Raw genomic sequence first — 11,774 nt, 5'->3', positions numbered from 1 at the left:
CTTTGTTTATTTTTAATTTAGGAGTGTGACAGACATTACATGTAAGTAGTTTACTTCACTTATTTGTTAATTTTATACCATTATTATTTTCAGTATTCAAATAATGCTAAAAAGTATTAAAACAGTTAAGTAATATTCTTGCTTAAAAAAATCTATATCCTAAATTGAAAGCAAAATCAATATAATTAACAAACATTCATATCAATATATTCTATAATGTTTCTTTAAACTACAATATTTATCAATAATAATTCGATAAAACTTACCCGTGCATCGCACGGTAGACGTGTCTAGTTAGTATTTATCGAGAATGAGTAGGGTTTTTGACTGTTAGGCCTTCACCTTGACAGATGTCGTCAAAGGATACTTGTATTGATCTGGAGGTGGTCACATCATGGATCTGGACAGGAAAGTCAAAATTGAGAGTCTGAACCGCAATCCGTTGAGATCTAGGGCATGTCCATGGTATAGGTATGCCCTGCGTCGAATTCCAATTGGATATGGATCCTAACTCGGATTGAGCCTTTGCCATGTCCGGAACGAGAAGAAAATCAATTCTCTTCTTTTGTCGTTATTTTAAGATAACATATCAACTAGTAAACTCTTATATAAGAGTACTTTTTTTTAGCTTTAGAAAAATTTTGGTTTTTTTTTTTTGTAGAGATTTTTAAAAATATATGTAGTTACTTATGTTTGTTTACCATCCATAAAATCACTTAAAAAAAAAGATATTTAACTAGTTCATGTCTTACCTTCTTGTGTTTTTAAAAAAAATAGATTTTGAAAAAAGTTAATCATGATACCTTCTTGTGTATAGGAAAAATTTGATTGAAATTTTTTGATTTTTTTGAAACGAAAGTCACTACAAACTTTTACACTGTCAAGTCGATCCCTAAATTATTCATTAAACTTAGTTGATCCTTAAAGTATGTCATTCACTATCAAATCGTTTCCTGAATTATTTATCTCATCTATCAATCTGATATCTGATAAGCTTTTTCCAACACTTACATTGCAACTGGTCACAATTATAATAAGTTGTATTTTCCACTTATTATCGTAGTTTATGCTCATAGAACTCACAATCTTCTCTACTACTATGAGTTAGAATACATATATCATTAGTTCTTATTAAATTATCAGCTAATTCACACATTTAATACATAGATATTATTTATGGAAATGCTTGGTTGTACAAGACGAAAATACACCAAATCTGATTTGTGCTTTTTCACACGTACTCCGTTTTGTTTCCACTACTAAATTCAAGACCTTGCTAGCAACTGTTTTATTGGTCCAGCACACTATTATATGCTCTTTCTTGCTTTATTTCACATTGAGCTTGGCCACATACTTTCAAGTTCTCCACTTATTCTTCTGCCAAGAATCACAATGTCTACATACTTGATATATATGCTTCAAACTATATAAATAAAAGCTTTGGAGGAAGATGTTTCTTATTTAGTTGATGTCGTCTTTAGTAAAATATATATAAATATTTATAATAATGTAATTTATTTCAGTTCACACAGCAACAAGACTTGGTTCCCGGAAGGTCAGCACATACTCCTCTTAGAAACCCGAATGCGCGGCACCTTGCGTCGCAATTAGCAAAGCTATAACAAATCATAGGATAAATGCAGTTACTCAAACTTGGTGTTGGTCCTGCCACAAAAATAAAATTCACATGTTCAAAACGCATATTTAAGTTATAGTTTTTTCTTTTGAAGAGTTAAGCTATAGATTTATATTTATATAATGTTAACTACATTACAACAATGTAAAAGATTATATCAAATTTTTTTCGGATCAAGAATTTATTTATTTATTTTTTTTTTATGAAAACCGAAGTGCAAGAAAAAGAAATAAAACTTAAGGTTCAAAGTTCATATGTTTCTTACCTGAAGCTAGAACCAACACAATGCATAAAATTGCCAAGAGGCAGTACTGGGAAATGTGTTTTGCCATTTTTATGATGATTTTATCTTATAGCTCTATTATCTTTTGTTTTCGCAATATGCATAGAAAACTTCAAGTTCATTATATGTAGAACTCATGATATGATTATGCCTCCTTATCTTTTTAATTATCGTATTTCTAAAAATGTAAGTTTTTATTTGTTTGACGTTTTTAAAGTGTAATAAATATCAATTATGTTTTTTTTTTTGCTTAATTCAGTTGTTAGGGACAATGCATTATTATATGTTAGCGTCGAAGTTTGAACCTCAAACATACCACTTATTTACCTTAAAAGACGAATTCTAGTTACTAAACTACTTGAAAAAAAAATATCAATTATTATTTTGTCAACAATACACTACGGGTTAATAGCTCAATATCCCCTATAATTCGGAGGAGGTTTAAATATAGCCTCTGTAAAAATAAAAACACATTTCATTTTGTAATTTTAAAATTTTCATAATTAGCATTGACCTTGTTAAAAACCACTTTGTTGGACTTAATCTTTTTTTAGGCAACATAACCTCATTTCACCGGTAGATAATATTAAAGTCAGATATTTTCAGTAATCCAACTACTTTGTTAATGTTTTTTCGCGTGTGCAACATAAGGACTTATCAAGAGGTCACTCATCATTTTGTCAAAAAAGAGGTCACTCATCATAATTTTCTCAATTCTAATTTTTTTCCTAAAAGAATTCTCATCTGTCAGTTAAAACCAATTTAAAAATTGGTCAAACTAATTCTATTTTTAATGTGATTTGTATGGTTTGTACAACGTAAACACACGTGTCATTGTTTTAGATAGAAGAAGGTCATATGGATTGATTTGTATTATTCTTAAATGTATGTATATAAGCGATAAGTGATTAGAGTTATATCGTTGTGAATTTCAAGAGTGCTAGTGCGATGTTGTTGGAGGCACTAAGGGGAGGTCCAACTTTGCCAATATCTAGTGTTCACTGGACACCTCTTTTTAGTGGTTTCTATAAACTTAGTGTTGATGCAGCAGGTCTGATAGAGGGGGGTAAGTGGGATATTAGTGTCGTGGCGAGAGATAATGAATATGTTGTCATTGATGCTAGTTACTGACAAGTTTTTTCATTATCAGATTCAGAGGTTGCAGAAGCTTTAGCTATGCGGAACAGTTTGGAATTTTTGAAATTAAAGACAAGTCTTTTCTGAATCTTCCACATATGTCGGCTCTATTATTGGAGATTGTATTAATTCTAATGCTTGTTTTCGTAGTTTAATTTTTTCGCATGTTAGGCGTGAAAGTATGCTCTTCATAATTTAGATTGCATATGGGTCGAAGAGGTTTCACCTTGTATTTTTACCGTCTTGGCATTTGATTTATTGCTAGACTTTTATTAATGAATTTGTCTTTAACGTAAAAAAAAAGAGTTAAATCGTATTAATTATTATTTGTGATGTAATTTATTAATCAACTGTAGAAAAAAGAAATAATATATTTATATCAAATTTTTTTTGGGTCTTGTTAACAAGTGCTCTAAGGGCATTGTTTAAGGAACCTACAAAAGGAAAATATGTCTTGAAAATATGAGTCAAACACTTGTTAAAGTCATACTCGTACAATTTCCAATGCAAAAGTTGCTACTTTTATATGTTTAAACAATGCTCTTAGGACACTTGTTAAGATTTTTTTTTTATTTTTAAATTTTGATAAACCATCAAAATTTATAGAAATTAACACTCGTATGCACGACTATCAATTAATTTTCCTAAAATTAGAGAAAGAAGATGGGCGAAAGGAAGACGCAATTTTTTGACTTACATGTAGAAGAAGTATCATCTATAATTTTTATAGGGGAAGAAGTGTCATCGTATGCGGAGTTTATTTTACGTATGGAAAAGTGATAATAACGTTTTCATGTTAAACGTCTCAACTATAATATGTAGAGAAAAAAAGTGACATGTAACTTGTATTTTATTTTCATAAAAGTAATAGTTAATTAAATGATACACGTTTCTTTTGTTACGTAACAAGTTTCACCTCAAACTTGTCAAAAAAAAAAAAAAAAAACTAACGATGAAAGTCCAGAAAGTAATGCATATTTACTTCTTTTGGTAATTAGTGGAGCTAAAGAATCGAACCCCCAATAACTGAGAAGTAATACTTTTGATATCTAATATGTTACTGTTGTGAATTCGATGAGAAAATCACACCAATAACAATTTGATGTGTAGAGCAAGTTAATCAAGCAACCAATATCAAAGTGGATAGCAATTAAACACAAGCAAAAGTAGAAAACAACGAGAGAAAGAAAGAGAGAACACAAAATAATTTGTTGACCCAGTTCGGTCCAAATTGACCTAGTCTGGGGGAGAGAGCATCCCTCCGTTTCACTATAATGATGAGTAACTTTACAAAAGAGATATCGATGAGTTACAAGAATAAGTCTCCCACCTAATTCTACCCAAAGCCCTAATCTCTTCCCGTAACCAAGAGACTCAATCCTAATAGTGTTTCCCAAGGTGAATCAACCCTCAAACCCTATTGTTTGTTCCCAAGAGACAAACTCTATACAAACCCTTGTTTTGTTGTTGCCTTTCTAAACCCATGTTTCAGCCCCCTCTATCTCAAGGTTTACACTGATACAATGTTTATATTTATAGTAAAAGAATCCTCAATAATACTGGAACAAATATAGGCCCGAAAATATGTTTCTGTTTTATTTTCTGCTGTAAAAATCGGCCACCGAATGCTCCAAATCGGCCACCGATTTTTGCCGAACTAACAGACAAAAAAAACAGTTGAAAATCGGCCACCGTGCTCTGAAAATCGGCCACCGATTTTCTGCTTCCAGAATTCTAATTTCTTCAATTTTGAAGCACTTTCACAACAGTTACAATGACAATTAACCCACTGAAGATTATGTTTCTTGAGCTAAACTTGAGCTGAAGATTATGTTTCTTGACTAAATGAGCTAACTTTTTTTTTTATGGGAAATAATGATGTTTTGAACAAATATTTCGGTTTCCTGCTATATTTTTTCTTCTTTTCGAAATTATGAAGTTTTAAGCAATATCCTTGAGTTTCATTTTCACTAATTCTAGTCTAAACAAACCCATTCAAAAGAGTGAACAAATATTTCCGGTTTCCATTCTTTTTTATTTTATGTGAGGTTTTTTTTAACAAGTCAAAATAACATTATATACAAACCAACAAGCTCTCCCAAACACAAGGAATGCACAAGGAGAAACTCAGAAAACCAAAAGTAAGTACAAAATATAGAAGTTTAGGAAGTAATGCATATTTCCTTCCTTGAAGGCGCAGTTAGTACTAAAGAATAGAATCCCCAACAACTAAAGAGTAATACTTTTCATATATAATATGCTACAATGACAATTAACCCGTTGAACTTGTTTCATATACGATATACGCTGAACTTCAGCTGAAAATTACGTTTCTTGAGTAAATGAGCAGACTTTCAGCTATATAATTAGTTTTTCTTAAATAACGAGCTAACTCTTTTTTAAGGGACATAATACTGAAGTTTTGAACAAATATTTCCAGTTTCAAACTGTATTTTTCTTCTTTTGGAAATTATGAATTTTTCAGGAAATTTTTTTCCAAGTTTTATTTTCAATTATACTAGTCTAAACAAATCCAATCCAAAAAGTTTGAACAAATATTTTCGGTTTCCATTCCTTTTTATTTCATGTGAGAAAATATTTTTTTTTAACAAGGCAAAATGAAATTATATATTAACTAACAAGCTCTTCCCAACATAAGGAGTGGACAAGGAGAAACACAAAGAATCAAAAGTAATTACAATAGAACTAGTAACAACATGTAAAAACCAAAACAAAACTAGAAGGTTAACCGAAAATTAATGTAGGATTAACCCACCAGTCGTTAATTTCAAAATATATACCCGACTTTCTTGCTTTCATCCACCAAAAAGATATCAACTTAACTTTATCAAGCAGTTTATGCATTGCCTCCTCCTTTCACTTAAACAAACAAGAATTACGCTCTCTCCAAATCACCCACACTGAATATGACCAAATAACATGCATAAGAAACTTTATTTTTCTAGAGAAACCCACACAACGAGCTAAACATTAATACATGCCCAAACAAATGAGTTCACAAAAGAAATACCCAGCCATTGCAAAACCAGAGACCAAATGCTGCCAAAATGATTATATTTAAAGAACGAATGATCGATTGATTTAGCTTGACACACCCGTAACTACAAACATTTTGATTCGATTAAATGATCTCATGTTGCACCAAATTGTCTTTCATTGCAATACGATTCCGAAATAGCCACCACGCAAAAATTGTTACATTTAAAGGTATTGTTTTATTCCAAATTATATTGATAAGTGCTAAAAAGTAGTAATTCCATGATATATATTAAGCCCTTTTGGTTACTTGTTTTACAAGTTATCCAAGGAAAAACCATAAAAAAGTGATAAAATGCATTTTTATACTCCTGATGTCTTACTTGACCCAATTGTGCATGAAAAGAGTGAACAAGACAAGAATCAAAGAAGGAAAAATCAAAAGAGGAGCAAAGGCCATTTCGCCACAACGAAACATGTCGCCATGGCGAGAAGTTGTCATAGAATGCCATCATTCTGCTCGCACCAAAGCTCTCCACAACGAACCTAAAAGCGAGATTTCGCCATAGCAACGGAAAGGCGAGCAGGAGGGCGATAAGTCAATCCAGAGACCATGTTTCTGATGTTCAGAGCTCGCCATGGCGAAATATTCTTTCCTGGCGAGATAAGGCGGTTTGGAGCACTGAAGGATGACGTGGCAGAAACCCACTGGAAAAGAAAGGTCAGCTCGCCATAGCGAGCAAATCCTACCTGGCGAGAATGCAAAATTATGCAGAAGTATAAAAGCCCATTTGTACATTTCAGAACATATCTTATCATTATTTTTAGAGAGAGAATATGGCGAAATTTACTGTACTTCATAGGGCAAGAGTGATTGAGTGTGATTCATCAAGAAACTTTGAGAAATCAAGCTCTTAGCATGGATCTTCATCATTTCTTCCACTTTTGTAATGTTATCATGACAATGATTAACTAAATCCCTGACGTGATACCTTTGTATGCTGACCCTCCCTAACCGATTCTACTCCTCCTTGCCGATCCGATGCCCTTGACTTGTCCCGTCGTCGATCCTCTGGTTGCGTCGCTTTCCTCCTGCGTGACCTAACCACATACTAATTTCCCCCTTACCCCCCCCACCCCCCCCCCCCCCCCCCCCCCCCCACACACACACACACACACACACATTTTCTGCCACCCTGGCTGGATCCCTTTCCCCCCAATGTTCCTCACCGCCGGTGAAACGCTTTGGCGCGATTGACCTAGGGCACTGCCACTCACTCTCGATCTGTTCTCTCTCATGGGTTTTTCTCTTCCGAAAGATTTATATAATGTTAACTACGTTACAACAATATATTTTTAGGAAAAATAAATTTATTTCATTACAATAATCGATTTCTAGCTTCTATAGGAACAAACACATCTATCCTTGGTAAATTGATTTGGAATACAAGTCCCAAAACCTTGTTTATAAGTGGCAGCACACTTTGCATTACAACAAGATTGATCACATTCACCCTGATAGCATGTTCCCATGCCAATATGACACAAATTGTTTGAGGAAGGATCTTGATTGAAAGTACAAGTGCATAGGTTGAAGAGATCACATCTCCAACTTACTCCACGGGTGCCATGAGCAGATTTACAATGTGAAGGGCAATTTATGTCATCACATCTATTGAATATACTTGTGCATGTGCCTGCTTCCACCGTTGAATATTGCACTGCGGCAATGGTGGCTAGGATGACAAAGAAATAAAAGAAATTTGAGATGTGGTTTGCCATTAGTAAACAATTCTTTGCTATGTAAAAGATTATATCAAATTTTTTTCGGATCAATAAATATAATAAACAATTCAACTAATTAAGAAAATATTTTCCTAATTGTTTTTTTACGAAAACCGAAGTGCAAGAAAAAGAAATAAAAGAAATAAAACTTTAATATTCAAAGTTCATATGTTTCTTACCTGAAGCTAGAACCAACGCAATGCATAAAATTGCCAAGAGACAGTACTGGGAAATGTGTTTTGCCATTTTTTGTGAAGATTTAATCTTATAGCTCTATTATCTTTTGTTTTCGCAATATGCATAGAAAACTTCAAGTTCATTATATAGCAGTACTCATGATATGATTATGCCTCCTTATCTTTTTAATTATCGTATTTTTAATTTTTTTTATTTGTTTGACGTTTTTAAAGTGTAATAAATATCCATTATGTCTTTTTAAGTTTAATGATCAGTTGGTAGGGACAATGCACTGCTATATACTAGCGTCGAAGTTCGAACCTCGAACATCCCATTTATTTGCCTTAAAAGGTGAATTCGAGTTACTAAGCTACTTGAGGGTTAAGATCCACTCCATTTCTTAAATAAAATGGCAATCTCCATTACTATAGTTTTCAAATAAATAAATGATATAAATACACACATTTCTAAAAATTGATACATTAATGAAATATTTATACACCAAAACTTTAGTAATGGAACAAATAAAAAGAATAATAAATGGAGAGGATCTTAACTAGTTACTTAACAAAAAAAATATCAATTATTATTTTGTCAGCAATATACTACGAGTTCCTAAAAAAACAATACACTACAAAGTTAATAGCTTAATATCCTCTATAATTCGGAGGAGGTTTAAATATAGCCTCTGTAAAAATAAAAACACGTTTCATTCTGTAATTTTAAATTCTTCATAATTAGCATTGACCTTGTTAAAAACACATTCATGAAATAACCTGTGTAATTTGGATAAAGTTTGAAAATAACATTCTATAATTTGTTTTTATTTATATTTTATCAAACTAAAGTAATAGTTTTGTTTTGGTTGTCTTGGTAAAGTAATAATTTTTTTTTGGTTGTCTTGGTTATTGTAAAATGTCATAAAACGACAACTAATTAAAAATGAAAGGAGGGATTAAGAGTATTGAAAAATAAAACTAAGGAGAATTAGATACAAAGGGCCCGTTTGTTACGGATTAAAATAAAAATGATTTTGATATAAAATAATTTAGAGATTATATGAAAAATCAGAATCTATTTTGCGTTTGTTTACTGTAATAAAAATCACTTTTTTTTTTAAACAAATAATCTAGTTTGTTTGGATACAACTATATAAAAGGGATTTTTTGTCACAAAATTAGTTCAATCTTTTAAATTATATTTTCTCTCACCTCTAAAAAAAATCTATTTTATTTTAAGCTGCTCCTAACAGCTTCTCATTTGAAGCTGTTTTTAGATTATTTTTAGATTCTAATTTTTTTAAAAATCTGTAACAAACGGATGCAAAACTCTTAAAAGTGATTATTTGTTTAAAAAAAGTGATTTTTTTTCTTAAAAAAACTATAACAAACGGGCTCAAAATATGTGATGGAATGCAAAGTAAACTTTCTTCATTTTTTTTCCCTTAAAAGTTTTGGATTAACGTGTCAATACGCCTGAAGATTAATTTTATGATACACATACGTTTCTTTACGCTGTCCATTAATTACTAACCACTTTGTTTGACTTAGAGCCCGTTTGTTATAGTTTTTTTTAGGAAAAAATCACTTTTAAGAATATTGCATGCGTTTGTAACAGATTTTAAAAAAAAATTAGAATCTAAAAAAAAAATCTAAAAACAACTTCAAATGAGAAGCTGTTGAGAGAAGCTTCTCAAAAAATAGATTTTTTTAGAGGAGAGAGAAAATATGGATCTAAAGATTGAACTAATTTTGTAACAAAAAAATCGCTTTTATATAGCTGTATCCAAACAAACTATTTTTTTTAAAAAAGTGATTTTTTACTACGGTAACCAAACGCAAAATAGATTTTCATTTTTCATAAAGGGTCCGTTTGTTACGGATTAAAATAAAAGTGATTTTGATATAAAATAATTTAGAGATTATATTTTAGAGATTATATGAAAAATCAGAATCTATTTTGCGTTTGTTTACTGTAATAAAAATCACTTTTTTTAAACAAATAATCTAGTTTGTTTGGATACAACTATATAAAAGGGATTTTTTTGTTACAAAATTAGTTCAATCTTTTAAATTATATTTTCTCTCTCCTCTAAAAAAAATCTATTTTATTTTAAGCTGCTCCTAACAGCTTCTCATTTGAAGCTGTTTTTAGATTATTTTTAGATTCTGATTTTTTTAAAAATCTGTAACAAACGGATGCAAAACTCTTAAAAGTGATTATTTGTTTAAAAAAAGTGATTTTTTTCTTAAAAAAGCTATAACAAACGGGCTCAAAATCTCTAAAAAATAATCTCTAAGAGCCCGTTTGTTATAGTTTTTTTAGGAAAAAATCATTTTTTTTAAGAAAATAATCACTTTTAAGAATATTGCATGCGTTTGTTACAGATTTAAAAAAAATCAAAATATAAAAAAAAATCTAAAAACAACTTCGAATGAGAAGCTGTTGAGAGCAGCTTCTCAAAAAATAGATTTTTTTAGAGGAGAGAGAAAATATGGATCTAAAGATTGAACTAATTTTGTAACAAAAAATTGCTTTTATATAGCTGTATCCAAACAAACTATTTTTTTTTTAAAAAAGTGATTTTTTACCACGGTAAACAAACGCAAAATAGAATTTGATTTTTCATAAAATCTCTAAAAAATAATCTCTAAATTATTTTATGTCAAAATCACTTTTATTTTAATCCGTAACAATTGGGCCCTAAATTATTTTATGTCAAAATCACTTTTATTTTAATCCGTAACAATCGGGCCCTAAATCTTTTTTTAGGAAACATAATCTCATTTCACCGATCGATAATATTAAAGTCATATATTTTTAGTAATCCAACTATTGTGATTATTTTTTGAACGCATGTGCAACATAAGGATTTATCAAGAGGCCACTCATATAATTTTTTCATTTCTAATTTTTTTTAAAAGAATTCTCATCTGCGAGTTAAAATCTATTTAAAAATTGGTCAAATCAATTTCATTTTTAATGTCATTAAAACTTCATTCGTATGGTTTGTACAACGTAAAAACGTGTGTCATTGTTTTAGATAGAAGAAGACCATATGGATCGATTTGTATTATTCTTAAATGTATGTATATAAGTGATAAGTGATTATATTTAAATCGTTGTGAATTTCAAGAGTGTTAGTACGATGTTGTTGGAGACACTAAGCGGAGGTCCAACTTTGTCAATATCTGATGTTCACTAGGCACCTCTCTTTAATGGTTTCTATAAACTTAATGTTGATGCAGCAAGTTTGTTAGTCTTGGTGTTGAATGCTCATCAACTATCTTCCACATATGTCGGTTCTATTATTGGAGATTGCATTAGTTCCAATACTTGTTTTCGTAGTTTAATTTTTTTGCATGTTAGGCGTGAAACAAAATTAAACTGCTAATTATTTAGCTAAGTATGCTCTTCACAATTTAGATTGCATATGGATCAAAGAGATTTCACCTTGTATTTCTACAGTCTTGACATTTGATTTATTGCCAGACTTTTGTTAATGAATTTGTCTTTAACATAAAAAAAGACTTAAATCGTATTAATTATTATTTTTGAAGTAATTTGTTAAATAATTGTAGAAAAAAGAAATCATTTATTTATATCATTTTTTTTGTTACATTTTGATAAACCATCAAAATTTAAATGTAGAAATTAACACTCGTATGCACGATTATCAATTAAATTTCCTAAAATTAGAGAAAGAAGATGGGCGAAAGGGAGACGTAATTTTTTGACTTACATGTAGAAGAAGTATCA

At 30.6% G+C, this 11,774-nt stretch overlaps 1 long non-coding RNA gene across 2 annotated transcripts; it reads right to left on the bottom strand.

Annotated features, from left to right (window-relative positions):
- Positions 1-1,100: 1,100 nt before the first annotated feature.
- On the bottom strand, positions 1,101-8,140 carry LOC146938033 (uncharacterized). Of its 2 annotated transcripts, none has more exons than XR_015033348.1 (2): positions 8,018-8,140; positions 1,101-1,665 (listed from the first exon to the last, which is right to left on the bottom strand). It is a non-coding gene; the product is annotated as an uncharacterized LOC146938033 (long non-coding RNA). The 2 variants fall into 2 exon arrangements; XR_015033347.1 differs by lacking the exon at positions 8,018-8,140 and adding an exon at positions 1,902-2,040.
- Positions 8,141-11,774: the final 3,634 nt, after the last annotated feature.

Source organism: Medicago sativa, chromosome 3 (assembly GCF_051527215.1).
Source record: "Medicago sativa cultivar Bolivia chromosome 3, Bolivia_mono, whole genome shotgun sequence".
NCBI lineage: Eukaryota > Viridiplantae > Streptophyta > Magnoliopsida > Fabales > Fabaceae > Medicago > Medicago sativa.
Note: the sequence above shows the minus strand (reverse complement) of the source record. Positions and strands in the feature narration are given on the sequence as shown.